A 27,267-nucleotide genomic window follows, 5' to 3' on the forward strand; every position below is an offset into this window, starting at 1 on the left:
AATGCTTCACTCCTTCTTTAAATGAGGAAAAGGACATTTTCTTTTAAAAACAAGATTAGAAAACCTGGGGAGCTATCTCATTTAATAATGTAGTTGACTGCAAAGGCACGGGAACCTGGGGTTGATCCTCAGTGTTCATGTAAAGAAGCCAGTTGGGGTGAACACTTGTAAGGCCAGCAGTGCTAGGCATGTGGTGACAGGAAGATCCCAGGATGGCTGGCTTGCCATCCTGACTTAATCATCGCACTGTAGGCTCTGGTGACACTGTCTAAAAAGACCAGTGGACACTTTTCCAAAGCTACAATGCCTGAGTTAGACCTCTGGTTGATATCTCTATTTGAAATTATAGGTTTTTACTTACTATATTATTTATTTAATCTGAAAATAGAATCAAAATTCTAGTAGTGATGGAAAGCCTTCTGCAATGCCAGTAAGTTTAATACAGTATTAACAAATTCAGTATTTGTTGATAAATGAAGTCTTTCAGAATTCACCCAAATTCTGGGACTGTATTTCTTCCATTGTACAATGATAATATTCAGAAATATGGTTTACTTTGAAAAAATACTTTACAATGTACTTTGTTATAATTAATGTAGTTATGTATGCATTGTTTATAATTCATGCATTTCTCTTTTGAAGTTATATTTTTAATTTAAAATTATAGATAAACATATGTCTTTTTGGGTATGTGCACATGCATGCGAATAACTACAGTCCAACAATGCTCAGGACCACTTCCCTCAGGTCTATGGGGAGACAATAGGACAGCAGAGAGCAGCAGAGGGCTGATAGCTACCCTTTGCTCTGTTTACCATTAGTGGTGCTATTGAATTGGCTTCCTCACATATTAGCAAGAACCCTGGTTTAAACTACAAATCCAGCCTTCTCATTGCCTTAAGTAAAAAAAAAAAAAAAGCCCCTTCAGCACATGCCTTGAGGTCTAGGTCTTGCCTTAGGAATGGTGGAAGTGACTCCATGACAAAAGGGTCTCTTGCCAAGGCATGGGATGAATTAGTGGTTGTGGAGCAAGTGAGTGATTCTTCGATATCCTCTGTTCTGCATGCACACAGGATATAGGCGACCTCTGTCCCCCACATTTCATTCCTCTATTTTTTTATTGAAAATAATTTTCATGGTTTTTATTATTTTTACTCCCCCCCCCGTGTGTGTGTGTGTGCGTGTGTGTGTGTGCGTGCGTGCGCGCGTGTGCGTTACAGCATAGTGATAGTGAATCACTGGGCAAAGGAAAAGCCTAAAGATGGCTTCCCCTTACCTCATTGACTCTGTGCTCTTAGCTTCAGAGCTTTTATTATAAGACTCAATCAAGTCATTGGAACTATGTAACTACGGTGATGTGGCTCTTCTCTACCCTCTGCCACACCCACTCAGATCTTGATGAGTAACCTCAGTCTTGACACTCTAGTTACTAATGTAAACTTAACTTAATTCTTAGAAATCTGCTGGGAGAACACTTAACCTGTGCACACTCTGACCCGGTGATTGGAAGATGTCTGTCCATCACTGAGTAGATCTCTTAGTGCAGTCCCAGCCTCTTTTGGTCCTCCCAGAAAGACTTCTCTGCCTTACTCGGCATATTCTTCTGCTTGAGATTATAAGCATGGGCACAATTGAGACCACCTACCTGGATCCCTCCACAGGACGGAATCACTCTATTAGAGTGGACTGCCCTACCAGACTGGTCTGCTCTATGGCTGTTTAGCAAACGGTTTTGTATTTCTGAGATAAATCCTAGTGTTCAATTATTATAGTAGTATTCTATATTAAATTTACGTTATTGAAATGCTGACATGATCTGTACTGATTCTGTGGATTACCCAGTTAATCGACCACAGTTTGAAAACCACGTATGGTCTGATGAGTAAGGGTGTTATTCACTTGCAAGGGTACCTTGTGCAACATGGATGCTTGCTATATGTCTGTTTTGAAAGACTCAAGTTCTGCATAGCTAAGAGTCTGAGCTTACTGTTTTAATCATCCCAGTTAATCAACTACAGCAGTTTGTGCAATGTTACTCTAGTGCTTGCTGCCTAAATATGAGCTCTGGATAAAAACATGGCCTTCTTTATTCTCAGTTCCATTTACATCTAAATAAGGAGTTCAGATTTATTCTTTCATCCTGACAACATGGCAGACAGACAGCAGTGAGGAAAATTTGACTTTATATTTTCCACAGAGAGTCAAAGAGAAACAGGTTCTGTTGCTTTCTGTGAAGGGAGCTGAAATTAAGTTTATGCTCTGAGGTTAGCAGCTTACGCGTGATTTGTTTGTTATTTTTTTCATAACATGGTGTATTCACAGTGTATGTCAGAGATAAGCCAGATGGCTCATTTCTAGTCTACTTTATTGCTAATTAAAGAACTGATTTTTCTCTCTCAAACTCAAGAGTGTTTATATATTTATTGTCAAAATATTCAATAGCTGGACAAGCTAAATTGGTTCAGGAAAGCCTAATTGGGTATTTTCCATCTTGTATAACTCTGGTACTTATATTTAATGGAGCCTGGGGAATATCCATTAGTAAAGGTATTGATTATCAGTCTGCTGCTTTTTAATAGCTCTGTATTAACTCAAGAAGTTAAATTTCAAGACAGTAAAGATTTAAATGACAAACTCTGGGCTGTGGCTCTAGCCTTTGCACAGAAGTATAGAGAATTTCTTGCTCTACTGCAAGTATTGCTGTAGACTTGATGACGATGATCTCATAACTAGAGTGCTCAGATTTTTACAACAGATTGTTATCTAGTGTCTGGAGCATGTTGTAGTAGCCTATGCATCTATAGCTACTATTGTAGATTAATGATATTTAATACAATCTGATTTCAGTATAGAAAGAGTGGATTGATAAGTGTTTAAAACTGTTGTGGCAGGTCATTAATAGAGCTAATAATAAATATACATTGGGTCAGCATTGACAAAAGACAGTTTTCTAGAGTGTCCTCAAACACCTTAGATGCTCTACTAGGTTGTTAAGTAAATAACTTACTAATTTGTACTGAAAAAAATACAGACTTTTTTCCTCATTTTTATAACATATTAAGCTTGAATATAACCCATTCATTTTACTCTAGCCCCCACTGTTCTCTTGTCTCTTCCATATTCTTGTCTCCATCCTCAGAAGTCCCTGAGGATTTTGGAGACTGGCTGAGTTTAACGATGGCCATCTTTGTGACCTTTGGTTTAGAACTATCCTTTGGAGTCTGGTGAGTTCACCAATAGATACACAACTGAAGATTATGATTGTCTCTTCCTCAGAATGTAGCAGTAGATAATAGTTCAGTGGGAAAGGTAGGGCCCTGCAAGCTTTTCACTGATTCATAACTGACTTTCTGACAGGCCCAGTCCTGGGCAGGCCCAGTTCGGGTAGCAGCAGTTCTTGTAAGATCATAGTTGCAATGGCTGTGCCATACTCTGTAGATATCATTTTACAGCCATATATAGGAAAAAAATTGATGATGCTATTTTTTCTATTGTAAATTTATTTAGATAATTAATACTATTAAATGACTGTAGGAGTTGCAAATTGCCTTTTGCAACATATTTATCTCATCGCTCTTAAAATATTTTATTATATGATTATGATTAGTGTGTGCATGCATGTGTGTGTGTGTGTGTGTGTGTGTGTGTGTGTGTGCAGGCAACACACAGTGTGACTGGAGGTCAGAGAACAACTTCATGCAATCATTTCTCTCCTTTCACTTTTAGTTCTTGGCCTCCACCTGTAAGTGGGTGGAACTCAGATGCTTGGGTCTGAGGAAAGCATTTTATCTGCAGAGCCATCTTACCAGCCATTGTGTGTCAACCAGTGTGTGTGTGTGTGTGTGTGTGTGTGTGTGTGTGTGTGTGTGTGTGTGTGTGTATGTGTGTGTGTGTGTGTGAGAGAGAGAGAGAGAGAGAGAGAGAGAGAGAGAGAGAGAGAGCGCATGCTCACACTTGACATAGTGTGGGTGAAAGTGTATGCACATGTGGATGCCTGAAAATTGACACTGAGTATCCTAGTGGATTACTCTGCAGTTTAATGTATTAAGGTAGGGTTCCTGTTGAACCCCAAGCTCTCTAGCTCAGGGTAACCTAGCCAGCCAGCTTGAGTTGAAAATCCCATCTCTGTCTCTGAGTGTTGGAATTCTATGTTATGCCAGCTTGACTTTCACACTCCCTGGCAGGTGTGCAACAAGTGCTTTCTTCATTGAGCCACCATTGTCCCTGTTCACAGCATGTGCAGTTTTAAATACCTATTTTTTTAAATCTAAATTTATGCTAGTGTACAAATTCTGTGATTCGTGATAGGAAACATCTAGCGAGGTTTTGGATTTACAAAGTTGTTTACAAAAGTTATCTCATTTAAAAATTCCATACTTGAACCAACAGGCTAGTTTTGTTAATCTTTAAACAACTGAGTGTGTATTTCCTAAGCTAATAATTGGCATATATTTTGAACAATTTTTAATCTAGAATTTGATTTTGTGTATCATTTTGCTATCTCTTTAATCTTTAGACAAGCAGTGTTGTAATTTTTAATATTATTCTCATGAGTTAAGAAAATAAATGATATTTCTTCTTTCCTTTCTACATGGGTCCTTTCCCTTATATTCATAATATAAGGGAATAAGAGGTTTGTTTTGTCTCAGTGAAATAATCTAAGTGTTTTTTGTGGTATAGCAATGAAATAGGGGTTTGTTCTAAGATATAATGTAACAAAATGTTATTTCACAATGTAAACAGCTTGACCTAGTTTGCAATTTGAAATGGCTTGCATTTAAATAAATATCACATAACTATCATGTTTCATAATGGATATGTAATCTGTGCACTCAAGGGAACTTCGTGAGTAGATTGTACATTCTCAGTATCACTTGAAGATCGTATTCTACATAGAAGTGGAAAATGGTGCTATGTATGGTTGGTCTTTCTTAGCTCCAGTGGGGTTTTTTACTGTAGTTACGGGTTATGGGAAGCTCTTGGTGATATTATATGGGCACTTATGGTCTTCTCTTACTGTGTACAGATGTTGCATATCTTGTACAGCTAATAAACAGATTGCATTCTACTGTCTCATTAGCCTTTCCATAAATGGATTTCAAAATAGTCTCATTAACTTTCTGATAAACATCATTTTAATTAAATATCCATAAGTCTGGAAAGATCTATTGTTACAATGTAGTAATTATGATATAATTTATATTATTGTGGAATTGTGTACCTATTTCTCATGCAAAAATAGCTACAAATGGGAGTGTTCACTGGCTTGTATTTGTAGTGATCACAGTTTATCAGTTGTTACCTTGAATACATTTGCATTAACTTTTACCATAGTGCAGAAACAGTTGATATTATACCATTTCATGTGGCAAAAACTAATACACACAGGCTTGATAGTTTTTTGTGCTAATGAACAAAAACACTGATTTGTTGCTTACAGAATTTTTGTAAATATCAATTTGTTAATGTGATTGAATATTATTCAGTTTAGCTCTTAAGTAAATTATTAAAATAGTTGTGAAATATAGAAACATAATTTATGAGAGATACTTTGAAGCAGAGAGGACTGACTTCAGAGCTCAGATTTGGTGATTACAAGTACCACAGTGCCTTAGGCTACCATTACAAAAATACCTCACAGAATAGTTCTGTGAGTGTAACAATTAAGATAAGTATTAAGTATTACCCTTGGTATGAATGGCTCCCTGTCTCAAAGCATTGTTGTTACTACTTTTGGGTGTATCTTTAAAAAATATGTATCCCATGTCAATGAAAAAAACTAGTTCTTGTTCTAAAGGGAATAAATGATAATTTATTCTGGAACCATTTTGAATGACTATGGCTTAGAACACAGATTTAGGTGATGCCAAGTTCCATATTCCAACATGAGAGCAGTTTTAGAAAATTCTAATTATCTTAAAGAACAAAAAAAAGGTCATAAATCAAGGATAAGCCTTTCAGTTCTTATCTTTTGGATTGGTGGGAGCTAGTAGTGTGCTAAGTGACAGGTTCCAAATGTTTTAGCGTATCACTCAGAAGAAGTTGGTCGTGGCGTGTTTTCAGCTCTCACTGGTGGCATGAACCTAGGAGAGCTGGGAATAAAAATGAGGCAGGTTGAAGTCCTATATAATAGGCAGCTTTATTCAGAGCATGAGGCAATTTATACTCTGAGGGTTAAGAAGAATCACCTAATTAAAATATACAATCACAAGGACAAGATGCACTTGGCAAAAACATGTTTTTCTGTAGAGATGAAAGAGCCAAGTTGGGGTCAATCTAAGACCAGTGGGAAAGTTCCACAAACCTCCAAGCAAAAGCACCCCCTCCCAGTAGTTAATTCCCAGAGCAACTGCAAACCAAACTATCAAACAAAGCCACTTGTAACTCCCTACCAACCTCCCCTTGACTCCCAACTGTCTGCCCTGGAAAGTCCAGAATGGTCTACTGATCGTGAGTCAGCTTGGAGGTCACTTTGTCACATCAATAATATCCTGTCTGGTTACCAATTGTTTGAATTCTGGGTCCAATTGTTTGCAAGGTATATAACTCCCTGTCAGAGTCTGCTTGCGGTCATCTCCCCTTGAAGTGGGAGGATGCCGACGTGTCAGAATTAAACTCCTCTTGCCTTTTCATCGATCACTGTCCCCATTAGTTTCATTCTAGAGGTCCTGGAAGAGGTTCAACTTGGACCTCACAGAGACACTTGAATAACAACAGCTTACTTCTATCTGCTACATCTGGGAGAAGCAAGAAAACATATCCCTAGAAGAATTCTGTGCTTTGAAGAAACTGAGGTCACAAGATGCAAATCTTGGAGTTTTTTCACAAGCACTCAGAATTCTCAACATGACTCCATTCTTGGACTGTGTTCTACTATGGACACAGAGATGAGCAGGGAATGACTGTTCCAAAGGGCTAGAATTAGCTCAGGTGAAGGTAATTACCCTCTGGACCTGCATCATTAGTCTCTCCATAGCACTGAAATTTTAATCAGTTTCTGTAGACCCAGCTTTGTTTTTTTCAAGAGTTTTTGTTCATACTCAGAACCTTATATTGTTTGATCTGATTTACTGATCTATACAATACTCAAGAAATCTATTTGCGATGCTTGGCAAATATGTATACCAGTATACAAATAAATAAGTCCCCCGTCACCGTTTCTGTTTTGGGGTATTCTGAGATAGTCATTCTGTACGATTCTCTTCATGAGAAGCTCCCATCTTTGCTCAGCAGGAGCCTGTATGTTGCTAGATATTGTAAACATGTATTAGAAAGTGCTCAAGTCTTCTCCTTAGGTCATGACATCATCTTTCAATATATCTGATGTGAAAGTGTTGCCGAATCTTAGTGGTAGTTGCTTTATCTGATTCGATTTGAGAAACTTGTTGAACTTTGTGATGGCTGTGACTCATATTGGACTAACATGGAATGTTTCTATACAAGCAGTCACCCCAGCACGCTGGGGCGCAAGCTAGGAGGGAAGAACATGGTTAACCTGGTGAGCCTCATGCATTCAGGCTGCTCCCTTTGTTAGGTGACAAAGCTTTGTCCTTCTGTCTCTCCTTGTTTGACTTTCGAGATCTGACTGTCCTTTGGGATTTGTCTGGATGGTTTTCTTGCCTGGATACTTATGAAATATGATTCGTATGGATGATTTTTTTGCCTGAATACTTGTGAAATATGCAAAGAGCCTGCCTGTTATGCTTCACCAGTGTGCTTGCCATATGTAAGGCTAGTAGCAGACAAAACTGGAAAAACTCACACTGTCCAACCATTGAGTCCTGCCATTTTTTTCTAATTTTGGATGTTTATAGCCTACAGTTTTTGGTCTTTCTAGTGTTATTATTTTTCTTTTCCTTTTGTCAGTCTTTGGAGATATCATTCTCTCTTTTCAAAGTGCTTACTGTCATCGGCTTAGCCCCTGACCTTAACAGTTACAGAATGATCAATATCGGCAAAGGTAAATGGGTCAGATGTGATCTTATTATTGGAGTATTCACTTGATTTATGCAAATACATTGTCAACAGGTTTCCTATTTGCATTGTTCAGTATTCATTCCTAGACACCTATGACACTAACTTGAGCATGTGAGCATTTTTAAAGCCTTGCCTTGTGCTTGCATAGGTCAGAGTGGCTTCTCTTAAATAATTTGAAGTCTCTATGATGAAGATTTTGGCCTTTTTTCTGACCTGGTGGAGTTCTTACTGTAAATGAACATAGGAAAGTCCAGAGTAAATCCAGCCCTGACTGAATTTAGTATTTCTGTATCTACCCCCAACCCTCTCCTACCATTTCTTTTTCTGTAAAACAGTTTGCTTATAGTGACCAACTTCCGGAGGAAATGACAGTGTTGGTGATCACTGCAGAGCTCACAGTTAGTTATGCTTTAATTTCTAATAAATAGTCCTCATTTTTAGAGCACTTTTGGATAAACCAGAGTAGAAAACACAGTACATTTCCGTAAATGTCTCTCTTTTTAGTTTTTAATGAAATGTGTGTTTTGGTGCAGGGGTGCTTTGTAACTTTGATTTGGTCCAAAAGACTCTTTTAATGCCCAAGCTGTTCTTGTCATAAGGGAGCTTCTTAACTTAAAAAAGGCATTTATTACCTTTCTGGCCTACTTCCAAGGATTTGCCATTCATGCTCAGGGGGCAGAGCAACTGGAATTTATGAGCTCCTTTATGCAACAGAGAAGGAATTAATTTGGCATAAACCTGTGGAAGCAAATCGTCATGGTTGCCTGTGTGATATGAACACTTCTCCACCCGTAGCACTCTGTTTGCCCTTGAAGGCATTTTCTTATAGGTCCTAATCCTGTATATGTCTCTGATCATAATTTATAACTATTAGCAAAGCTTACAACCAAAACTGCTAAGATAAAGAGGCAAATTTAAATCATTGCCATTGGCAGTCTTATGAGTGGCAGCCCCCAACCCTTTGAGTCACCAAGATGCAGGCGCCCTTTAGACAGCCTCTGACCACATCCCCTTAGTAGTGCTGGATGAAGTTTATTCTCTCTTATTAGGTGGATTTCTGCAATTTAGTGCTTGACATTTGCAGAATGTGTTTACAAACATTGCACCTAGATATCAAAACAGCTCTGCCCAGAAATGACATCTGCCCACTTTCCAATGTGCCAGTCAAGCTGTCCTCCACAATCCTAGCCTTTTGACCATCTCTAATTCCCCCTTTTCATAGACAGTCCTTGGTAAGTTTTCGGCTAGATTTAGGAAATATGCTTCTAGGAGCTCTTCTGTAAGCAGCATTTGATGGTTCTTTTGCTTCACTGTTTCTCTGAGCTTATGTTCCCTTTAACAGTTTGAGGGACTTGCTTATTAATAGAAAACATGACAGAATCAATCAGTGCTCTTTGCCTTTTCCAGGTCTACCGTTCATCTTAGATATGCAGACATTTGGACACATGAGATCCATGATCTGCAGCATTTGAAATAGAAAAATGAAGTCGACTATGGTTTCTTGCTCGTGATTTTTTTCTGTCTTGTTTTGGTTGCGATAACTCAAATGTTTGTAACCATTTGCCCTGCACTGAGTTCTTTATATCCTGGGTAGACCGGAAAGGGATCACATGGCTTTTCCAGCTTAAATGTCTTCCTGTGATTTCAGTCTATCTCTTAACCACTTCATTTTCTACAAGATGGGACTTAGTTCATCTTTCGTTCTTTGTTAATTCTATAAATCCTGACAAATGGATTCTGACATGCTCTACTCTAATGTCATGCAACACACAGCCTTCTGTGAGGGACTGCTCATTCTGCCGTCTCTGCAGCCTTGCCTCCTCAAGAATATCATGCCTTTGGGGTCATGCAGAATTTAGTCTTTTAATTAACATTTAAGATTCTTCTATGTCATCTGTGGTATGATTGATATTTATTTTTATTACTGGACAATGTTTTGTTATATAGATGTACTAGAGTTTGTTTACTTATTAAAGAATATCTTAGTTCCTCCTAAGTTTGGCAGTTATCAATACATTGTTATAAACTTTTATCACATTATTATAATCATTATTTTGATACAGGTTCTTGTGTTGCTTATATAGATAAGGATGACCTATGTCCTGGTCTTCCCGTTTCTGTCTTTTGAGAGCCAGGACTGTGGGTAGACATTACTGTGCCTGACTCTGTATCCTGCTTTATGGAAACATTCTTTCAACTCCTGTAGAGGGAGAATTCATATGTTTTTAACACTTTAGGAAATTAGAATGCTTGAATGTTTTAGAGCTTAAAGATTGTCTATATTTTAGAGGAAAACATATGCTCATTAGGATGAGTGTGGGGTGTGTATGATTCTAAGAAACGCATTTTGAACCATTAGATGAATTCGGTTAGTAATTAGAAGGTAATTATGTTTAGAAATTTATTGACTTGAAAGTACTTGTTTATATTTTATATGAGAAGTTTTCTTTTTTAAGTCATGCACACAGAGGCCAATATTGCTGTTTTTAGAGCAAGGGTTCCAGGATTGATACACATAGTTTTAGCGATATTTGCATTTTTGAGTAAATTAGTTTCACGTGAGTACAGTATGAACTTCCTACTTAACTCCCACGAGATGAACACAAATTAAGACAGAAACCCCATCTATTGCTCCCTACTTTTCCCATCACTAACCAGCTCTTGTGTATTTTTCACTGAAGGAAATCTTCCTGAGTGCCTTTCCTCTACTGGAGGACCAGGGTTAAACAAAACAGTAATCTGCTCTTGGGAAGCTCACAAGGAGACTTAATAGTGTATTAGATCCTTGCAAACAACTCTGAACAGAATACAGTTTTGAAGGTTGGGTATCCCTGAAATGGATGCCACTGCTGAAAGAGCAGTGTGGGAATACAGGATGATCTATGTTTCTCAGAGTCTGATGAAGTAAACGGGCCCCATGTGATATGATAATCTCATTGTGTCATTCTGACTGTTTCATAAACTGTAGATACTGTAAGAGTGTGAGTGTTGCTCTCCTGCCCCTGTGTGTGTGTGTGTGTGTGTGTGTGTGTGTGTGTGTGTGGGTAGGCTCTCAGTGTTGTGTATATGTGGGGCAGTAGGCTCTCAGTGTTGTGTATATGTGGGGCAGTAGGCTCTCAGTGTTGTGTATATGTGGGGCAGTAGGCTCTCAGTGTTGTGTATATGTGGGGCAGTAGGCTCTCAGTGTGGCTATGTAGATCCTGGAAAGATTTGGTACTCTCTGGAGCTCACTGAACAATCCTTGACTTGTTCCGATAGAGGTCTAGAAGTTACAGGACGTGCTGTCTCACTGAAAATTAGAAAGGAACAAGATTTTTGCTAACAGACATATCGACAAGCCCATAAATAGGGCAGGTGGAGGAGCAAGCTTTCAGTGTTCCTCACCATCGTACTGGATCTCTACTTTTTATACTTTTTTTCTACCTTCCCTGATTTCCTCTTTCTTTTAAGCAGGGTTACTTTGTCACCATGCCAGGACAGTGTGTAGCATCTGCAGTGTGGAGAGAAGAGGGACATGTGTTCTATACCCTCAATTGGGCAGGAAAAGAGAAGCCTTTCATGCGACTCCAGTGTTTCTGTCTTAAAGACAACCCTGTTTAACACAAAGCATCCTTATTTCAAAGTTTTCCTTCTGTTTTGGTTCTTGGTTGGTAGTTTGTTTGCAGTTTTTCATTGTGTATCTTGGACAGAAAAATGAAGTGCTGGTTATGTTTCCTTGGCCAAACTGGAATGTTGAAACTTTGTGAACTATTGGCCAAATTGATTACTCTCTCTTTTTTGGGGGGTGGGGGCTTATATGAATATATGATGGGTATCATAGCTTGGAGAGTACAAATTATGGCTGACTAGGGAAATTTAAGGATACTGCTGGCAATTTATCCATGCCACTGTAAAAATAGTGTTTGTGACACTGGTTAGATGGCTCTGTGTTTAAGTCCACTTGGCCCACAGGCCCCATGACTGAGTTTGGTCCTTGGAACCGAAGTAAAAATGCAAGGAGAAAACTGACTCCACAAAATTGTTTTCTGGCCTATGCACATGTGTCATGGAACTCATGTGTCCTTGAATATTGATGTACATGCACACTATATACATTTAAAAGAAAAAGTGTACAGTGTGGTTTTTTTTATTTGTAAGCTGAACCTAACATATGCTATGACAGATAGCATTCACTCTTCATACCCTTCAGAATTGTACATTTCTAGTATATGCCATATTTATCTACCAGGGGTCATTTGCCTTCTGTATCTTTGAAGAGATGACCTAACATTTTGGGAGTTACTTTTGACTTCTGTCTTTGCATTCATTATTTTTGTGACAATGTATGTCATAGTGTTCTTATGTCCAGTTCACTGACAGTGCCTAGAGTTAATGTAGGGCTTCCTTTGTTTGTTTGTTTTAAAGAACCTCAAGGTATATATCATGTTTAGTCCTCCTCTGAATGATGCATTATGCAGATGTTTCCAAGGCTTTGGTTTTGTTTTGAACATTGCAATTAAAGAATGATCCTAATGGGGCTTCATGAGAAACCCACTGTATGGAAGGAAGCCACATAACCCCATCTGAAAGAGAGGGAGGCAACAGAGAGTTGCAGAAGGATGCATGCAGAGGCAAGCTGCTGGAGGCAAGAGTCTCTGGCAGCTGCACAGAGAATCGCACATGAGCTGATGGGAGAAGGAATAGAGGGAAATGGGAGGTTAGCAAAGGAGAGAGGCAGATCTAGGAAAGTCAAAGCAAGGCAGCCTCCTATCTCACATGGGATATCTCTAGGCTCTGTGTTCTCAGAGCAGATGGGCCTCATTCTTCCCCAGCTTATTATGTATTCCTTCAGTAACCCCTCCTTGCTCATGATGTGCTCTGAATATGTTTCTGTTGCCTATCGAATAATAAACCACATGTATCATACACTGTAAAATAGTCTGGCAAGGTTGAAAATTCCCAGATATAGAAACAGAATATCTGAAAAGATTTGAGATTGTGAGTTTTAATAATTTCTGATCTCGTATAGATTTTATTCATCATTAAATAAAACTTACCTGGTTATGTCTTAGTTCTTAAAAAGTCTGAGGAGGCAAAGATGACTATCTTCTAATTGGTTTTGAGAGAATCTCATTAATGTGCAACCTTTTTGTTAAGCTGCCAATCCTCTTTGATGAGTGTGAGGTTAGAGATGTGGGATCTTGAAGGTAATATTACCAATTCTGAGTCATCATCTAGATTTTTCCTCATATGTCAGTGGTCATTTGGAAATGTACTAGTGCTGTCCTAAAAGGGAAATCATGTTTAAGGATGCAGACAATAGACTATTTAAAAGTTTTCAACAGATATTTCCTTTGTGCTCTCTATGGACAGGTTACTTATTATTTGTCTGTTTTGTTCACTGATGTATTCCACATGCCTGGAAAATTCTTGACCTGACCATGACTTTATGAATCTGGCTAAGTGTAAACAATCATCAATGAAATAGACGTCTAAGGTTTAATAAGGAGCACGAAGCATAACTCCTAACTCCCTTCAAAGACTGGGAAGCTGAAAGCCAGAGTCGGACCGTTGCTCAGTGTGGGTTAGTTATGGCAGAAGTAACTGGAGAGGTAGCATTGCTAGCAGAAGTGTGAATGTAGACGTAGTACTAGATGTAGCTTCCAAACGACCTGCTAAATTCTATGTGGCCACCTGGGAATTGACCAGGAACTCACATGTGACTCTGAAGTCTATTTTGTATGTGAGTCTTAGTCTTCAGTTTTGGATGCGTTACAAAGGTTTAATACATCATCTTTCCTCTGGAGCAGCTCCTCTGTTTCTAAACAAAATTAATTGCTTCCTTTCTATCTAGAACTAGACACATTTTTTCCAGCATGTATCACATTATATTGAATCAGTTTTCATGGCTGTGATTGCTGAAGACCAGGGACCAATTCATATTATTCTTTGGTGTCTAAGACTTCGGCATAATGACACTTGCGATAGATGGAGTTCACTGTGAATTTGAATTGCTTTGAAAGGGCAGCCATTAATAGTATATTCAAGCTTGGGTCTACTAGATAAAACTTTTATAAAGGGAGCAAAATCCCAGAGCCTTTCAAATATGGTTAGTTCTTGATAAATGCTGATATCAAATAATCCATTCTTAAAGATGTATTTATGATGTTAGTCTTCTTGGTATAAGTGGCTTTTTGAGAATAGCTCCACTTTTTAATTTTTAATGAATTACTAGTACTACTCCTGTAGCTGCCCTGGTTTCCATACTGAAATTCCTTCTGACCTTATGCTAGCCACTGGTTTTTCATTCTCACCAGTCAGTGGCTAATGCTAATTTAACATCCTCTGGCTTACTTTGATGCTAGTAATTTTAGATTTTGTCAGAAAGTTGAAGCCCTAGAACTATGAATGTATTTCTTTGAAAGTACAGTTGAAGAAACCCCACTACTCTTATGAATGTATTTTTTAGAAAGTACACTATTCAATTTTATGCACATGTAGCAAAACATGTCTATTAAATAACCAATAAATTTTTAGAAGGAATTATTTACTCACTTTTACTTGAGACTTTTACATAAAGCCAGCATTTTATGCATTTAAAAACATGAGGGAAAACACATTTCAGAGGAATTTGGGGGTATTACAAAACATTAAAGCCTTTAGAAGATGTATTGCTTTGCCAGTGGATCTCATAAATGAAATGATACTTGATGTGCAATAATATTTCAAACCAATGTATTTCTTAGAGCTGAATCTTGTGAGATGTGCAGTGTCACCCCTGTAGGGTAGCAGTCTGAGGGGTCTTATTTCTCTTTATTTGTCATATTAGAATTTATATTTGTATGTAAATGAGTATACTTAAAGATAGAGAAGTACTCTATCCAATTTTCAGACATGTAGTGAAGATTTGAAAAAGGTCTACATTATTGGTTCAATTATTCAATTATTAGATCAATGGTGTCTTCTATAAAACATAGCATTTTATGAATTAAAAAACACCTTGCTGTTCATGTATCCATATCCATATATATATATATATATATATATGGATAGAGAGTTGGGGAGATAAAAACACACTAGAGTAAATCTATACTCCAGATTTTGAAGCCAGGTTTTGTGAAGTCTGGACAGGGCAGGAATCTAGATCTTTAAAATATTTCAGCTATTATCTTTTCAAATATACCAAACAAATGATAATGAGTTTAAGTCACTGCAATTGTGCAATTTTATCGTCTTATAGTAGTTTATGTTTTTAAAAGACTGGTCTCTCTCTTTAGCCTTGACCTATCTGGAAGTTGCTATGTAGACCAGGCTAGCCTTGATGCCACAGAGATCCATTCGCTGCTGCCTTCTGAGTGCTGGCTTAAAGATATACACCACCATACCCAGCCCACATCTGTATATTTCCCTCTACACACTTCTTATTACTTGTTTCCAGCAAAGCAAAATCACTTTCCAAGCAGGAGAGGGATTATTTGAATATGTGTGGGATGAAGAATGTTCACAGGGTTGGACAGAAACTACAGAGCTGTGCTTAGTACAGGTGAGAAGCAGCTAGCAGGGAGATCTATGTAAGCTGCACATCCGTGAATACACACACACATGAGCATGGTTCCAGGCTGATCCTGAGTTTGCTATGTGCAGATACTCCCTGATACACCCTGTCCTAAGGGGTTGTGTCTGCTGTGCTGATCTTAGATCACATGCTAATCTTACAAATAGCAGAGTGAGCTCAGGGCTTTCTGGAGGTTCTAAGTAGCATTCAGTCTTGTTTCCATAATTGGGAAAAATGTTTGGTTCATACTTCCGTCTAGATGATATAGTGAGAAAAAAAATGAGACTGGAACTCTCGTTTGATATGAGCTAGACTATGAGGTGCTACAGTTATTGATCTACTCAGTCCAGTCAGCATGATCTGACACTTGATAAATGCATCCATATGCAAATGATAAAATTTATATTTCAAATCACACTGTTAGTTTTTTATTGTCACTTGACACAGCCTAGAGTTCCCTGTAAAAAGGAAACCTCAACTGAAGAATTGCCTAGATCAGATTGGTCTGTGGGCATGTTTGTGGGGGCATTGTTCTGTTTATTAACAGACGCAGGAGGCCACACCCACTGTAGATAGTACCATTCCTCAGCCAGTGGCCCTGGGCTATATTCAAAAATAGCAATGCGTAATCTATAAAGCCAGCCAGAGACTGATCCAGTGAAGAGTGTTCATCCATGGTTGATGGGCAGGAAGTGCAACCTGAAATAAGCCCCTTCCTTCCTTATGTTGCTTTGGTAAGAGTGGTTTATCCCAGCAACAGGCTGGAACTAGAGCAGTAGTATTCCCTGGGTTTTTAACGTATGTAATATTTTGTATGTATGCAGATAGAAAACATTTTAACTTTTTCTTTCTATTCCCTTGTCTCTGGTAGCATTTTAATTTCTCAGCAGTACTCCATTTTTCATGAATGGTCAAAAGGGTAAAGGAACAGAGCAACAGGTGACTTTATTTTTAAGGTAACTTTTTTCCCCTTTCATTTTTATAGCAAATGGCAACCATAGCTGTAATTCGTTGCTCATCTAGTCATCTAAGGGACTGGATTAAAGCAGTACCTGGTTTTAAACTTTATTTTCAGTGCAAGAAGCCTTGTGGTCAGATCTTAGGTTTAGAGAATTGTCTTAGGGTTTCAATTGCTGTGAAGAGTTACCATGACCAAGGCAACTCTTACAAATGCAAACATTTAATTAGGACTGGGTTACAGTTTCAGAGGTTTAGTCCATTATCATCACGGCAGGGAGCATGGCGGCATGCAGGTCAACATGGTGCTGGAGAAGGAGCTGAGAGTTCTAGATCTTGACCTGAAGGCAATCAGAAGGGAACTGACTCCTGCAGGTAGCCAGGAGGAGGCTCTGATTCCACACTGGGTGGAGCATGAGCATCGGAGATCTCAAAGCCCACCTACATAGTAATGCACTGTCTCCAACAAGGCCACATCTCCTCGTAGTGCCACTCCTATGTCCCAACATTCAGACACATGAATCTGTGGGGCCTAAACCTATTCAGACCACGACAAGTTAAGCAAGACAGCATAACAAAATATGATTTTTACAAGTAATCCTTTTGACATCAGTTACTACTAAGAAGATCAAGACTATTAGAATGTTGCCTGGTACCTAGTGAGAAGTACATGTCAGTATAATTAATTGCATTGACTCTTGTTACCTGCGTGCTTTTGAATTTGAAAAAGAAAACTCTTCTGTTGAGGAGGAGAATTAGTATGAAGTTAATGAGGAAAGGAAATAACTAAATGTGGGAGTAGCCTGCTCTAAAACTACATTATGCATTTATTTTAGCACAATCAAAGCAAACTGGCAATTATCACTCCAGAAATTCTAGGCTCTGCTCTGTTGTGCGTGCATTGTGAGAGCTTTTCAAATTGCTATACTTTTGACACAGTTATGATAGCAATTTACACAGAATTGATTTTTTCTTTATTCTCTTTTCTACTGTAGTTTCTTATTTACACTTGCTGCAATATGCTCAGTATATATGTTGTCACAATGCAGACTCAAAGGGAAATCACCATGTATCTGAGAGCATTGTCAATGACTCTCATTGTCTGGCTGTCTCCCCATGTGGACCTCTGCTTGGTTCACAGGAGAGAGACTGTGTTTGTCACACTCTCATTCTCTTCAACTTTGTATTTTGAAATAATTTCAACTATAGAGTTCTAAGAATGATATTCTAAATACCTATAAACTCTGAAAACTAGGATTTATCTTTATTCTTTCTTCCCCCTCCTTTACATAGTTGTGTATATTTTATATACACTGTATATTATATATTGTATATACAAACTGAGAAAATGATGAATAAACAGAATGCAGATATGTAAGGAAATTATGCATACACAGGTATTCTTTTCCCAGAATCTTTTAAGAGTAAGTTACAGATAATATTGCTTTCATTTCACTCTAAATATTCCGTTGTGATTTCCTAAGTGTAAAGAATATTTTTACATAACGACAGTACAGTTTCCAACATCAGTGAATTCCACGATGATAAAATATTATGTAACTTAGCATCCGTGCTTGAATTTGTCAGTGCACTCAATCTGTACTTTATAAAGTTTGTTTTCTTCTTAGTGTAAGCCTCCCTAACTCTGTGGCCTGCCAATGCAGTGTCTAATTTTGTGGTGACTCCCAACCCTAAAATTATTTTTGTTGTTACTTTGTAACTGAAATTTTGCTACTGTTATGAATCATAATGTACATTTTTTTTGGAGCTAGAGTATTGCCATAGGGGTTGTGACCCATGGGTTGAGAACCACTGGTGCGTGGCTTTATATGTTGTACTAGGGCATCCTGCTTCTTTAGTCTCTCTTAGCCTTTAATCTGTAACAATTCTTAATCCTTCTTTGCCACTTTTTGCAATGTCAGTATACATGAAAAATACATTTCTTGCTCTCTCTTTCCCTCTCCCTCCCTCTCTTCCTCCTCCTCTTTAATTTCTCCCCTGTGTTACTGCATAGTCTTGAAGAGAGTTTTGGAGATCATGCGTTTTGCCCTTAGGAAAGGAGAATGCATTTATGTGAGGATGCTTGCACAAAGCACATTGGCGTCCCTGCTACACTCACCAGTTAGTTCCAACATTCCCCTCTTGAGTGTTCTTAGTTGAAATGTTTATTGACCACTTTTCTAGTGGATTATAATTTTGAATGCTTGCAACAAGTATTATTCTTTGAAAATTTCCTCATTTTCTGGAATAATAAATCAAAGTACACACTGCTTCCATAATTTCTTTGCTCAGTGTGAGAGTCAACCATTTTTCTAGAAATCCTGATTCTTTTATGTATTTGTTTATTTTGAAAGGGATGGCTTTAAAAGCTGCATTTGAGCTTGTAGCATTCTGTCCCCAACTTTTTCATCTTTTAGCAATTTATTTTTTTAAACGTTTTGTCTGTTTTTAAAGTTTAAGTTTACACAATAATGGTTTTATTATAACACATCAGTGTGTTTCAGTCATATTCATTTCCCCACCTACTCTGACTCTTCCTCCTGCTAACCCTTCTTCTTCATACGTTATTCATATTCTACTTTTGTTTTGTTTGTAACCCATTGAGTCTCCAATAGGGTTGTTTACAGAAGTGGGTGGAGTTTCATTACTGGAGCATGTGTGTCATTGGTAAACGGGTATACCATTGAACAAAAGGTCTCAATACCCTTCCCCATCGCCTTTTATTTGCTTATAAATTTTCTAGGAGGCATGGGGGCCACAAGAGCCCTTCCTACTTTTATGACATGGTGTTGACAGGCCCAGTCTTATAGATATCTTTGGCAAGTGAATGACAGTGACTGTGAGTTGAAGAGTCAGTGCTCATGTATCCTGACGGAGAGTGGGTATCCCACACCATGAGTGTACCCCCGACCTGTCCCATTCTCTCTCTCTATCTCTTATATTCTTTCTGCCTCCAGATCCCGGAGTAGGTGATGCCGATAACTATCCTTTCTATGTCAGTGAAGGTGTTGCCTACATAACCTGTGACACCACAGCTTTCTCTGCCCTGCTTGTAGTCTCTTGTATAATAATTACAGTATTCTTTGTATGAATGGCAGGTTTGGCAATGCGTGGTAGCAAAGGCAGCAACTGCTCTAGTACAGCGAAAGATGGACAGTTGTAAAGGATGGGGGAGCAATGTCTGGCATGCTGAGTCATGCATGCTGAGTCATGCATGCTGAGATGTGCATGCTGGGTCATGCATGCTGAGTCGTGCATGCTGAGTCATGCATGCTGAGTTATGCATGGTGAGACATGCATGCAAGCATGAAACTATTTCTAGGGATGAACTATTCAGGTTGGTAGATTGCATTGCAGACCCCGAGCAGGTTTGGGGTATCACTTCTATATTCTGCATCCTTCCTGCAGTCCTGGAAGGTAAGGAAACACAGGGCTGCGCAAAGGCCACTGCGGCACATCAATTTTATACCACATTAAGTTTCCAAAGCTTAGCAGTGGAAAGGCTAAGACCTTCGAATTTAAAATTTGTCTTACTTCTTTAAGTTTCTTCCTGAGATTTTTAAAGTTCTGATACTGGAGATTTTTGTTACAGCAGATATGGTTTTGGTAAAAAAGTAATTACAGTAAATAAAGGTGCTGCTGTTTATGTATACCAACTGCATGCCTAATGCAGTGACACCTGACGCAATCCAGGGATTATTATTTTATCAATAAGTAAAATATGACTGAGGTAGATTATGTAACTCCCCAAAATTCATAAAACCATACTCTATATATGTATACTTGCATATCCTGTCTACTTCAAAAATAAATTGAAGTAGTCTTCTCCCAAAACACCCTCCCCAAGCCATCAGGTCTTATGTTATGGGTGGTGGGAAGAAAATAAATTTTATTCATTTTATGGGTTTGAGGGTGCAAATCATAGGTGGAAGCTTCCTGGAGATTATTTAGATGATCCTTGAAGGACAGGTAAAAATCAGCTAGGGCAAGCCAGGTGTGGGGGGTCATGCCTTAAATCTCAGTACTTGGGAGGCAGAGGCAGGTGGATCTCTGTGAGTTTGTGTCCAGAAGAGTCAGAGCTACCTATCTCAAATAACCAAAAACAATAACAAAAACCAAAACCACTCTTCTAACTACTCCCACCAAACATAAAAGAATGAAAGAACAGAAGAATGGAGAAATGAAGAAAAAAGAAATCATTTGCTAGGGCACAGTACTCTAGAAACAGAAAGTCATCAGAGACACAGAGGACATAGTGTGTACATAGGGAGCTAGAGTGAGGTGTTTGGGGAGATGAGACCAGGAGCGAGTAGGGGCTGGGCAATCACATTCTCACATAAGTGTGTGTGTGTGAGTGTGTGAGTGTGTGTGTGTGTGTGTGTGAGTGAGTGTGTGAGTGTGTGTGTGTGTGTGTGTGTGTGTGTGTGTGTGTAGGAGGGGGGTGTTTGGGGTTGGGGACTTTAGGCTGGAAATTGACATCACATACCTTTCTCTCTATGGAAAAGCTTTTTTTTTTTTTTGACACATTGTATGTGAACCTAGCCTTAACAGTTATTTCTTTCCTTCTCCCCAACCCCTGGAGGACATTGTTATTTTGGGACAGTCTCTCAATGAACCTGGAGTTCATTGTGTCCTGGGATGCTCCTGTTCCTTTTCTACAAGAGAATGCAATGCTCAGCTTTCACTGATCTCAGATTCCTGTCATCTCTTATAACTGGTCATCTCATACACCCATGCAGTGCATTTCCATTGTGCCACTTCCCACACCTACTCCTAAGCCCTCCCAGACCTATCCTCCCTCACTCACTTGCTCCAAACTTTACACCTTCTGCTCTCCTTCTTCTTTTTCTCCTTCTGAGCATGTCTCCTTACAGTGGGAGGGAGTATTCCAAGGCAAACTAGCATTCCACAACAAAGAAAAGCAGTTTTTTTAGATCGATACAGGCATTTGTGCAAGGAACTGTTTTTTGTTTTGTTTTGTTTCAAAATGTTCATATATCTGTCAGGCTAAGTGCATATAGCTGGACAGATACATGAACTGAATTAAAAAATTTTTCTTCAGAAGTTCTCTGCTTGATTTAGTCACGTGCAGTCACATGGCAACCGTGGCAAGAAAATGTGGTACTGAGTTAGCTGCTAAATATCCTCCCTAGTGATTGAATTAGCAAGTGTATATAATTACACAGACATTACCCCATATAATCCCAGGCAATTAAGTGATGGTGAATTGCTTGCAAAATACAACAATTTTAGTTTTAATATGCTTGCCGTTGAGTTTGTCCTACTGGTAGTAGGGGAGAATAATAGGGACCAGATGCCCACACAGCTAATAAGTTGTGAAAGTGGTATTTAAATCCATTTATTCAATACATTGTTCTTCCTACTTCAGCAATTAGAAAGGCAGCCTAGTATTTTATGTGTGTAGAAAACTTGGTCTTTTAAATAACACTTTATTGTTTATTAAAGAGTTCTGACAGTTATAGGACTTTGTTACTATAAGTTTTTAAAATCTTATTATTTATGTGTATGTGTACATGTGCGGGCACACTTGCAAGCATTGTACATATGCATATGGACAAATTAATTAATAAAAATTAAATGTTTTGTTTATTCTAGTAGTTACAACATCACCAATGAAACCTAAAGCTTGGGAAAGAATAGTTATTTCATAGCATGCAAATCGAGGTTTGAGGACAACGTGGCTTATTCATACACATCGAAGACCTGGAAGAGCATCTGTATATGTGTCTTACCAATGTTTACCTGGAGAAAGATAAATTCAGAGCATTTGAAAACATCATTTCACACGAGACTAATAAATCTTCTTATGTTAATACAAATAAGATTTTTTTGATGAAAAATGTTTGCCAAATTAATATACTTGTAATACGGGAGGCCCGGCTTTACATCTTCGTAAATTTCTTTAAAGTCTGACATGGTAGGGCCAGCTAGATTCCCATGTCTGCCTTCACACTGTCTGTTGTGTTGTTCTGCTTGGAGGATGTGAAGACAATTTGTTCTGATGGAGAGGTAGGTGTGCTTGAGCCCTGGGAACATCCCTGGAGAGCACCACGGTCTTTCTACTCTGCCATGCAGCCTGCTGCTTTGAAAGACTCACCTTGTCATCTTACCCACTGATAGTCAATCACCAGTGAAACATAACTTGTTCACAAGTCAACATCTCTAACCATTTAACTTTCTCCTCTCCACTCCCTTCCCTTTCCTGTTTTGTTTGCTCATCTTTAGCAGTCATTCCCAAAATATTAGTTTAGGCTTTAAAGACTTATTTTTATTTTTGTAGGTTTATAGCTGTGAGCTAGTGCCTTTGGAGGCCAAAAGAGAGTTTCAGATTTCCAGGAGCTTGAGTTACAGGTGGCTGCATGCTACCCAGTGTGGGTGCTGGAACTTGAACTCCAGTCCTTCTCCAAAGGACCAAAAATGCTCCTAAGCTCTGGGCCATGGTTGTAGTCCATGGACCCTTATCAATTTGAGCAAGGACTAGTTGTGAAACTAAGAGACTCTACAATGCATAGTGATCCCAGCACAACTCATTTGTTTCTTGCTGTATCTATTGGACATTTACCTGTTGGGGAGAAGGGCAGCTTAATACAGAGGATGCCAGCCAGCAAATCTGCAGTTTCTGTCGAATTTAAGGAAGGTATAGATCTCTTCCCTGACTACTGGGTCTCTCAGCCCACTCTTATGCCCTGGTCCTAGCTTTTGACACCAATGAATGTTGGAGTTGGATATTGGGACCTGTACCACAGAAAATGAAAATTCTCTCTGACTGTTTGGGAGTTAGGGCAGTCAGGGGAACTGAGCTGGGCTTCGCCTGATTGTGTAAACTTTGCTTCCAAAGCCATGTTGGTGCATCTGCCTGCTAAGACTCAGCCCCTATGAAACCGCTAGCTGTCAAGGAGACCGGGAAATTAACTTTCTAGGTTGGATTTTTGTCACCATCTATATGAGTATCCATTGAGAAGTGCAACTGACTTGGACTTGAGGGAGTCAGTCATTGGATAAAAGGGATAAAATGACATCTAATGAAGTGTTGACAGCCACTATCTCTGGATTACTATATCATAACCCTGCCCTCCTCCTTTTACTGTCTTGGTTTTTGTTTTTAACCTTATCCATGTTTCTCATTACAGAAGACACTTTATCTTTCCATCACTTCCAAACACCTTTGTTGATTTTTGTAAGAACATAAACCTGATAGAACTGGTCATACTGCTGACGTCACCAGAAGACTTTACGTGCAGTGGACATACTATAGAAATTTAATGTATGCAGAGTTTAATTGGAGATAATTGCAGCCTCATGACTTAGGTGAAACTTCCAGTATTAAGGTATTTTGAAATATGTTCACGCAGAAGATCTCTACTTTGCTAACAGTTGTGGGTGCTTTTGAGTTTCCAACTTCTGATGAAGCTTGGTAGTTATAGAAACCAAAAGATACTTATGTTATGAAGGAGGCTAAAATAATTCGATGCATCATTAGTGTTTCCCTGGCAGGTCAGAACTGGTTTCTTCTGTTCTATATATTGCTCCGTTTTGAAGATTGTATGTAGTATGGGATGCAAAAAGCTCTTTTCCTTAGCCCTTGGGGGTCAATGGGGGAACTAGTGAAGTAAATAATTTATCTGCAGCTGGTAGTTACTTGGTTTTCAGGAGCAGGAATAAAAGGTAGAAGAATACTCAGCTAAAACTGGTGTAGTGCTTGAAACGAGCGAGTTCAGGAAGGAAGACGTATGCACGCATACCGGCTGTCTCCAATTCTCAGTCTCCAGAGAGTCAGGTACTCAGAAGGAGAGCAGCAACAAGCTGTGTTTCTGCTTTCTGAAACTAGAAGAGGAGTAGCCAATAGCTCAGTGAATTCCGTATTGAATATCTGAGGAGGAGCGCTGAGAGATTTTAGGAGGTCCTATCGTGAACTGCTTAGGGGTGCTCACGGCTTGCTGAGATCAGTTCATATGGAGTTGTTTACACACGGAGTAACAGGGATTACAACAGTAATTCCAGATGCTGGCTACTACCCTTTGCTGTCTCTTGATGCTCCGTTTTTGGGAAGATAGATATGTCCCACAGGATGAAATGTACCAAGAAGGGATACATAATCGTATTTATATGCATATATATTCACATATATTAAGTATATATTTACATTAGTCTTGATGACTCATGTTGCTTAAGGCTAAATATTTGAGGCATTGCTTATCTCATGAAAATCAGTTTGATGGAATTAATTACATTGTTTAATAAAAAATATTTAGGCATTATGGCTAGAGCTTGTGAATAATGCTCTAGTATGATGAATGAAATAAAAACAATTTAGGAAAAACAAGTTTATACAGTTGACACTGTTCTGCTTGTAAAAAACAGAATGGCCAGGAAAGGGAATGCATTTAGAATTTTTTATGTGGCAATTAAACGTGGTTAGGGGGCTGTGTAAATTAACATGTTTTTAACTGCATTTATGGTCATCTTAATCTGATATGGCTGACTTAATTTCATAGTCATTTGAGGATAGTTAATTCTACTTTATTGTTGCTTACCAGGAAATTATGCCTCATGCTGTGTGGTGAGGTTTTGTAAATGAATTTAAAGAAAATTGTTATTGTAGGAAAAAAAAACTCATTGTTTAAGCACCATCTAAAGTTGCTGCCTCTAAGGGATCATTGCTGTGTGGTATTTAAAAAAAGGTTTTAAAATGTCTTTTATATCTTGACAGCGTGACTAAAGAGACGCAGTTGTGTATGTTTAACGAAAATAACAAACAAACAAAAGCCAATACCATTCATCGAAATGTTTAGTGATTAATCCCTTGGCTAGAAGACTTCACAGTTATGAAGTAAATTGTTCCAGTTGATAATTCTCTTCTTGTACTTAAGTAAATACTCCTAAAATCCTCCTTATAAAGTGCCTATAGAAATATCTATATACCTCTTTTTATATCTTAGCCAAGAGTTTTATTCAAACTAATCTAGAAAGTGGAATTTTCTAATAATTAGCATTGCTACTTATTAGATAACTTTGAAAATGTCAACTCTATTCTACAAAAGGAGACATGTAGAGTTTTATATAAGTAAAGTATTATTTGAATATATTACATGAATACAGTTTACTGCACTGAAAAGGAGCTTAGTATATAGAAACACTCAATTTTTGTAAGTATATAAGTTAAAGGTGTTATGTACCTATATGAGTGTGTGTTTCATTTCTTAAGCATATCTGATGAAGAACCTCATGAAACAAAGCACTTTAAGAATGAAATTTTCTAACAGAATTAGACTTTAAACACACACACACACACACACAGAGTCATACTCACAGAATATTATATATAATTAAAAAATAACTGTGAGAAAGTAAGTTGAAGGCAAGTATTAGTAAAATTTTACCATCAATCTTTGAAATATGAAGCAAAATATTATACAATATACTATATTCTGTGTAATCTTTTTATGTTAAAAAAACCTCAGAAGGAAAATGAAAGTGGTCTATATTTAATATTTAGGTACAAAATGAGCATGTTGTGTAGTTCTTCCTCATCCAGCGACTCTCAGTTTTCCATAACTCCTTACCTGGGGAGTAGGTCTTTGTAAGCCTCCCTCCCCTCCATTCTGGAATTGATTTTGTGTATATTTAACAGAAGCAACCATAGCTGTTATGAGTTCAAGAATACAATGCCCTGTTCTACACAGAAGACAGTCTTTCCTAACCTTGGACTCAAAATCTTTCTGTCCCCTCTTGTACCAGCCTTGGATTGAGGTGTGGAGGGAGTTATGTTATAGATATCATACTATCACATTTAGGGCCAGGACTTTTACCAACACTTACTCTCTATTTTTTTGACTGGTTGGGACTCTCTGTATTAGGTACTGTCCACTGCAAAAATAAACTTTTTTGATAAAACCTTGGTGTTGCACTAATATATAAAGATAAGTATTTAGAAAGCAGTTTAATACTATTTCAATTTAGCAAAGTCATAGATTAGATATTCCACTGTTATCTGTGACATTTCCAGTCACAAGTTCTTGGTCAGGTTGACAGCATATGGTGTGAATTCCATCATGTGATATAGGCCATAATTCTAACCAGAGTCCAGTTTTTATTTCCCCACAGGATTTGTGGCACTACTGTACCAGTAATAACTTTTATTTGCCAGATGTAACTGTCATCTTCGAGGCTTACTGATGCATAAGCTCATCCTTTCTAGCTCTTTCTGAACTCTAGCTGGCTGAATCTACTTAGCTGTCTAGCTCAAACTCTTCTCCAAGCTGACTGATTCACTGTCTTCTCTTGGCTTCTCACTGAATTGCTCTAATTGGCCTCAAACTAACTCCGAAAATCTAATCTTCTGGCTGCTTATTCTCTGGCTCATTCTGTCTTCACTTGAAACCTGTCTCTGTAAAATTGTCTCTATATGCTCTCTCTCTCTCTCTCTCTCTCTCTCTCTCTTTCTCTCCTTCCTCCTCCTCCTCCCCCTCCTCCTCCTCCTTCTCCTCCTCCTCCTCCTTCTCTCTTTTCTGTTCTCATGAGAATTGGTGTATCTTTCTCTGATTTGTCACTTTGTATGCCCCTTTCAAATATGGCTACTTCCTTTTACAAACTAACTTTATTGAAGCAGTAAATTTTAAAAATCTGTTCTATCCTACCTGATGGTATGCATGCCTCTTCTGCATCCTCCCAAAGTTTTGGATTCATGAATGAATTACATTTTCTTCATTGATAAAATTAGAAAAGTGTTGAATTTATTGGAATATGTCAAGTAGTCACAGTGTGCATGCCTATTGCAA

At 38.3% G+C, this 27,267-nt stretch overlaps 1 protein-coding gene and 1 long non-coding RNA gene across 12 annotated transcripts in view; both read left to right on the plus strand.

The window, feature by feature from the left end:
• Positions 1-27,267, plus strand: part of Immp2l (inner mitochondrial membrane peptidase subunit 2) — an 899,718-nt gene that overhangs the window by 169,440 nt on the left and 703,011 nt on the right. The gene's annotated exons all lie outside the window — the stretch shown is intronic.
• The window catches only part of LOC120093204 (uncharacterized), a 111,378-nt gene that overhangs the window by 42,529 nt on the left and 41,582 nt on the right, over positions 1-27,267 (plus strand). For both annotated transcript variants that reach the window (XR_010052224.1, XR_005486306.2), the window contains one exon: positions 1-27,267. This exon is cut by the window's left edge; it is cut by the window's right edge and continues 41,582 nt beyond it. This is a non-coding gene — a long non-coding RNA (uncharacterized LOC120093204).

This window comes from Rattus norvegicus, chromosome 6 (assembly GCF_036323735.1).
Source record: "Rattus norvegicus strain BN/NHsdMcwi chromosome 6, GRCr8, whole genome shotgun sequence".
Taxonomy (NCBI): Eukaryota; Metazoa; Chordata; class Mammalia; order Rodentia; family Muridae; genus Rattus; species Rattus norvegicus.